This window comes from Silurus meridionalis, chromosome 3 (genome assembly GCF_014805685.1).
Source record: "Silurus meridionalis isolate SWU-2019-XX chromosome 3, ASM1480568v1, whole genome shotgun sequence".
Taxonomy (NCBI): Eukaryota; Metazoa; Chordata; class Actinopteri; order Siluriformes; family Siluridae; genus Silurus; species Silurus meridionalis.
The window spans coordinates 33,139,672-33,146,412 of record NC_060886.1 but is presented as its reverse complement, the minus strand read 5'-3'; the positions used below and the strand labels follow the sequence as shown (position 1 = coordinate 33,146,412).

Below are 6,741 nucleotides of genomic sequence, written 5' to 3'. Positions count from 1 at the left end.
ATGCTAGTCAAAAGGTGCTTGTTTTAGCTCTATGTTAAACAGTCTCACGAGCTCTTGTCAAATAGAATACAAAGGTTATCCTGCACTGCACACAGTTTTTCTTTTAGTTTGTCAAGTTTAGCCTTTTTTAGTCAAAAAGTAATGATTCGTATTTATTTCAGATTCTGTTCAAATAAGAGATCATGCTTAGCTATCATGATAACAAAACAAGTGTTCAAGCCGGTGATGTCAAATGAAAGCTAGACTGGTGTGTCACAGCGAGGTTTCAACTATTTTTGTCCAAAGACATGCTCAAGCATTTGGATGATGCTTCGATATTCAGTGAAATTTTGCCAAAATATTTCAGTATCAAACAAGCAACAGAAGACTTGAACACGCAAATGTAGAAGACGTATTTCGTTTGCGGTTTAATTATCTATGGGGTTGACTTAAAATAGTTCTGCTGCAGTGTTAAAGAGCTGTGTTCTTGCAGAACAAGCTGTGGGAAATGTGTAAGAAACGAAGATCACAAACGTAGTAGGCAAGATTTTAACATGGTGCAGGAAAACCCCTACGGATTTCAAATCCGTCACCTTACCCACTTAACCATGACTACACAAGGTTCTGCCTTAAGGCCACTGTGGCTTGCGTGCATCAAAGGGAAACCAATGGCAATCTTTCTGTTTGGCTCTCACACACCACAGATGTAGACTAGTTTACGAAGTCAACAATAAGCAGTCAGAAGACAACAAGAGTTTGGGGTTAACATGAATGAGACAGAGGGAGTCAGTGATGTAAACATGACTGAGAACAGAGACATTCCTGATCATCATCTTTTCTCTGCTTGTGTTCTATATGTGGATCTTCTATGGTTGTTGTTCAGCCTGCATACATTTACTAGGTAACAAAATTTGTAATTAGTTTTTTTGTATAAAACATTTCTGTTTGATCATTTTTAATTAAAATATAAATAAATAAATAAATATAAAAGAGGCTAAATTAATCCTCCAGTGCAACACACGTTATGTAGATAGATAGATAGATAGATAGATAGATAGATAGATAGATAGATAGACAGACAGACAGACAGAGTAATATTTGAAAAGTACCAGACTCAAGGTTCAATACATTCCAGGAAACTGAGTTTTCTGGTCTCCACATGGAGGCATGGGTTTAAATCCCACTTCTGACAGTAACTTTATTTTCAGGCAGATGGATATATAAATTAGATCAATAGATTGATAGGAAAGATGAGCAGGCATATATATGCATTCAGACAGAAAAAAAGATAAGAGTGACGTAGATAGATAAGAAACACAAAAAGAAGGATAGGTAAGACAAACAAGTAGACAGAAACTTGTAAAAATAGTTTTTTCAGCCACTAAGGGGATAAGAAACACATGCTTGTATGTCAGGATGGCCGAGCGGTCTAAGGCGCCAGACTCAAGGTTCAATACCTTCCAGGAAACTGAGTGTTCTGGTCTCCACATGGAGGCGTGGGTTCAAATCCCACTTCTGACAGTAACTTTATTTTCATTAGAAATCAAAACAATAATAAAATAATTATTCCCCTTTGTATTTCAAACACAGACATACAGAATAAACAAGTAGATGGTTACCAAATAGTGGGAAAAACAGCCAGAAAAAAAACTGTTAATACAGACTAGCAGGAAGATGGATATATAAATTAGACAGATCGATAGGAAAAACCCAGCCAATAGGGTTGCACAAGCCAGTGCACTCTTAGTGCCGGTCCCAATCACTATTACTGGTAAAGGGAGAGAGGTAGCTGATATGATGGAGAGGACAAAGGTACATATGTTGTGTGTTCAGTAGATCAAGTGGAAAGGGAGTAAGGCTTGTTAGTAAAAACAGGTATGTAGTTCCTTTTTAATGTTGTGTTCTGCCTACACAAATTCATTCCATTGAAGATGCATCTGAAATCGATGCTTGATGTTTAGACCTAATATGTATGTCATATGCACCTTTTTTTATTTAATCTATTTTTGAACATAACACATACAATTTACAATTTATATAATAATAATTATATTTTTGCTGAGATTACCCGACAATTTGAGAAAATTCATTGTGTTTTTGTGATCGTTCTAAAAAAAAAAAAAGAAAATTATATCAGAGTAACACTGACCTTAAAACAAGTGAATGTTTTCTTCAAATGCACTGTATAGTGTCTTATCTGTATCCATCAATGTTCCCTGACCAGCCTTGAACGATACACTGATTGATTGATTGTTCTTCCTTGGGAAGTGTTCACCTGTTTGGTGACAGGGGGCGCTGCAGAGCTGCTCAGAAAATACAGAGACTCTGTACAGTAAAACCCTGTTGTACGAGCATAATTCGTTCTTGAAAATTGTTCGTAGGTCCATTTGCTCGTACGTTCGAACCGATTTTCTCCATAAGAATGAATGTAAAAGCGATTTAATCCGTTCCGAGATCTCATTCGATCGCTTATTTCTGCACTTAAAAAGTATTTGTACTGTTCTGCACATTACCGTAATGTAAACCTAATTGAACACTTACTCATGTGGTAGTGGTTGATTGCGAGTGTGAGATGCGTACCACACTTGTAACCTTCTTGGTTTCCATGGTAATTCTATTTACTTTTGTTTTCGCAGCACCATCACTGATTTTCTGGGGAGACATTTTTCAAGATTTCTAGTGAAATAAAAATATAACACAAAAAAAAGTTATGTTTTTGCTGCACTGAACAACGAGAGCGACCGAGTGATACGTCATCATCTAAGCGACTGATGCTTCACTCCGCCGAAAACGGGGAACCTGCAGCATGGGTTTGCTCGTGGCTTCGAAATTTGCTAGTGAAATAGGGTAAAATTTTGCGAGCAAGGTCGCTTGTATCTCCGTTTGTTCGTACTATAGGTTGTTTGTACAATGGGGTTTTACTGTACTACATTTTCTATATACTTTGTAACATAAAGACGCAGTCTTGCACTTCAACGACGAAATGACGTCATCGCACAATGATGTCATGGTGTTACTTAGCAACTTTTAGAAGGATATTAATTCATAGTCCATAACAGTTTTAAAATAAAGATACATTTTAATTTCCCTTTGACTGATCATCTCAGTTCATCTCCTCCAAGTCCTTTAGCGAGTCAAACCTGACAAAGCTTGGTAACATGTTATAGGAGAGTTATAATATAGTAATGTTAATTTGATGAGACAGACTCCACTTTGGACAAATTCAGTCTCCACATTAGACAATCAAAGATAGAACAGCTGCTAAAAGAGGCCACAAAGCAAGAGCGCTGCAACCATGACCTCGACGTGATTTGAACACACAATGTTCGGATCTGGAGTCAGATGCGCTAATGTTGTGTCAAAAGGTCAGAGCTGCTGCATGAACCCGTCTCATGGCACAGAGTTGGCTTTGCATGTTTCTCGTCATGGTTGTAATGACAAATGGAGTCTGATGGTCACGTTGCAGGCTCTGACATTTTCCGCATTTAAAGTTCCTGATTGTTGGTGTAATTAAGATTCAGGAGTTAGTTTTCATATGTACAGGAAACAATCTGTTACACCATACAGTGAAATAATGAACTTAGTGTCAGTCATTTGTTCTGTGATGAAATGTTAAGTTTGTTTTCAAGTTTGTTTTTTTGCACAAAGACAAGTATTTTATTGAGGCCAGGTGTCGCAACAGCAGACATGTGAGCAGAGCCCGGATAGCTCAGTCGGTAGAGCATCAGACTTTTAATCTGAGGGTCCAGGGTTCAAGTCCCTGTTCGGGCGTTAAAAAGCTAACGGTTGTTGGTTCTTATTGGTGGAAAATCAAAAGTTTGTCTGAATCTTCCCTTTATGTCAAAATGCCATGACTCTTCCTCTGATATTCCAGATGTTTTCCTATCCTACCCATACATGAGTATATAATGCTTTAGTCTCACTGTGGTAAGCATCCTTTATGGTGGTAATTTTGACCAACAAATGGCTGTGACAATAGTCGTCTTTGTTTGAACCCAAAAGATATTCCCATGATCCTCCCATGCAAATATCATTGGTTTAAACATACTTTAACTGTGACATTATTTGACGTGTCACTGAAACTTGAATTGTGAATACATAGGGTTGTTTTTTACTCTGGACAGGCAACACAGAAGATGCTGTGGGTTTACAGAATAATTCACGAGTCACTGTTATATGAACAATAAAACATTTTATTTTTGATTACCGGAAAAACTACAAAGATGTCAAATAATAAAATGTAATAGATGCAAACACACAAAGGTACAAATAATATTTCAGAATTATATATATTTTAGCAAAGAAGGCACAGGTATTGAATTTGTATTTTGTTATTATTAATAAATCTGATTAAACATTTCAGGAGTTTATTTTCTGTATGTGGTTTGAACTATCGGTTGTGGTGAGGGTTTTTGTGTGTGTGTGTGTGTGTGTGTGTGTGTGTGTGTGTGTGTGTGTGTGTGTGTGTGTGTGTGTGTGTGTCTGAGTTTTAGCCTGTGCATCTCCCAGGATCTGATGTTTTAGGTGCCACCCAGTAAACTGCAGTGGATCCAGTAGAATGGGAATAATACAATCAGAGACACAGGGTTTATTTTTAATGTTTATGTGCCAATGTAGCTTTCAAAATTACCAAAAAAAACAATGCTAATGTCTCTGTGGTGCAATCGGTCAGTGCGTTTGGCTGTTAACTGAAAGGTTGGTGGTTCGAGGCCCCCCAGGGACGTGATAGTGGCTTTTGTTAGACACCAAGTGCTGCCGTGCTGCACACCAACCTGAGCTGAGAGCAAGTGGAGGAACGAGTGACTGTTACTGGGTGGTGCGTCTTAGAAAAAGGCTTCTAGGTTTGAACAAGTTTAATACAAAACTAACTTTAAATATCAATATGATAAAAAATAAAAATGCTCCTGAATCCTGCATGTACACAAAACAGACCAATCCTGCGTCTGATCTACACTGTGTGACCAAATGTATTGGGACACGTGACTTTTCCACACCACATCAGTAAAGAGCTCCGTTTAGTCTAAATTTGACTAAAAAATAAAGAATAAATGAGAGATAATATTTCCAGAAATGTTGCAGTGAGCAGAAATGGACCTTTCGGCTAATGGTGTAGGAGACATCATCATTAGCCTCATGCTAGCCGGGTTTGCTAGCGCTGTTTTTGTGTTAACTAGTTTCTTAGAATATTTAATTGAAAGTTGACCAAAACCAAATACATTCGTCAGACACTTATATTGTGTTTATAACTCACTAAATGTAGAATATTTAGACTGAGGATGAAGACTATTAAAGCTAAGATTAGTTAGCCGGCTAGTTAGCCTAGCTCAGTGGTTCTCAAAGTGTGGGCCCTCTAGTGGAGAATAAAGATATGACAGGTGTGGCGCAATGAACGGCAGGATTTATTTATTTATTTATTTGTTCTTCATTAATAAATTTCACCATGAATAAAGTTCATACACACAAAGCAACACAAACAATGTTGTGAAAATCTATTCAATGGATAAATGTGTGACATTGATCACAAAAAACAAGCAAACAGGTAATTCAGCACAAGCAGACAAAAAAACGTAGATGGTAGAAGCAATAAACCAAAAATTCATCTTTAAAGAAAATATAATTGTGGTTTGTGTTATCCTGTTCCTTTTGCCACATCTTATCTCTGAAACTTTTTAGATGTTGCTAAACTGAAAATTAAATACAGATCTCATCTGTCAGAGTGACAGTATCAAGTCTACAACTCAGTTGTTAAAAGATGTATGCATTTGCTCTATTTTGCACAGATTGCAAAGTGACAACACAATTACACCTTTCTTTTCTCTATTTTTGTTTTTGATGCTAGTTGATGATCATTTAGAATTGGTTAGTTTAATAAATTAGACATTTTTCAACTTGAAGTATTTTATTATACTTTTTTAAGGTGACAGAGGACAAGTGGGTTTAAAAATCCACCCCTCTGAAGTGGTAAATGGCAGAAAAAGATTGAGAATCACTGCTAAAAAACACAAACAGAAGTCACATTAGTACAGAATGGAGCATAAAGCACGTCCGGATAGTGCCGCTAGAGGGCAGTGTGAGACTGAGAGTTGAGGATGTGAGCTGTGTGAAGCTGGGATCAATAGTCTGTTAAGGGGTGGGAAGAGGGAAAAGAAGGGAAAGAAGGAAAAACAGGAAAAAGAGAAAGAAAAATGTAAAATGGAAGAAAAAGAAAAGGTAATGGAAACATGTCTTGCACATTTCTTATGGTTGTTGGCAGATTGATGTATATATTTTATAGCAAACTGCCTTATGTGCTTCCCAGAGAGAATCTCTGATGTGAATGACGCTGGTTCGAATCCCTCAATAGTGCACACAAATACTGATGATGTGAATAAAAATACATCACTTGTCACTCATGTTCATTAATATCTTTGTGATTTGACTGATTTTTTTTACTGAAATTCCAATAAAGTGCATAAAATGCATGTTTATTTCTTTTGTTAATGTACTTATTTAACCTTTAACACTTTTTTAACAAAAGTCTCTTTTTCATTATATGGGACATGTTCTGTATTTATCTTTTATATTTATATTCTACTTAATAATAATAATAATAATAATAATAATAATAATAATAATAATGAGGATGATAATGGGTTCAGCAGGTTCACAGAATAATTCACGAGTCACTGTTCTATAAACAATAAAACATTTTATTTTTAATTACTGAAAATGCTACAATATTACAAATCAATGTATATATTAATAAAGGTTAATTAACAATAG

General features: G+C 36.3%; 2 non-coding genes across 2 annotated transcripts; both read left to right on the top strand.

Moving 5' to 3' along the window:
- Positions 1 to 1,389: 1,389 nt before the first annotated feature.
- Positions 1,390 to 1,500, top strand: trnal-caa. Its single transcript has 2 exons — positions 1,390 to 1,427; positions 1,455 to 1,500. It is a non-coding gene; the product is annotated as a tRNA-Leu (tRNA).
- A 2,177-nt stretch (positions 1,501 to 3,677) lies between these two features.
- On the top strand, positions 3,678 to 3,750 carry trnak-uuu. Its single transcript has one exon. It is a non-coding gene; the product is annotated as a tRNA-Lys (tRNA).
- The last annotated feature ends 2,991 nt before the right edge of the window (positions 3,751 to 6,741 follow it).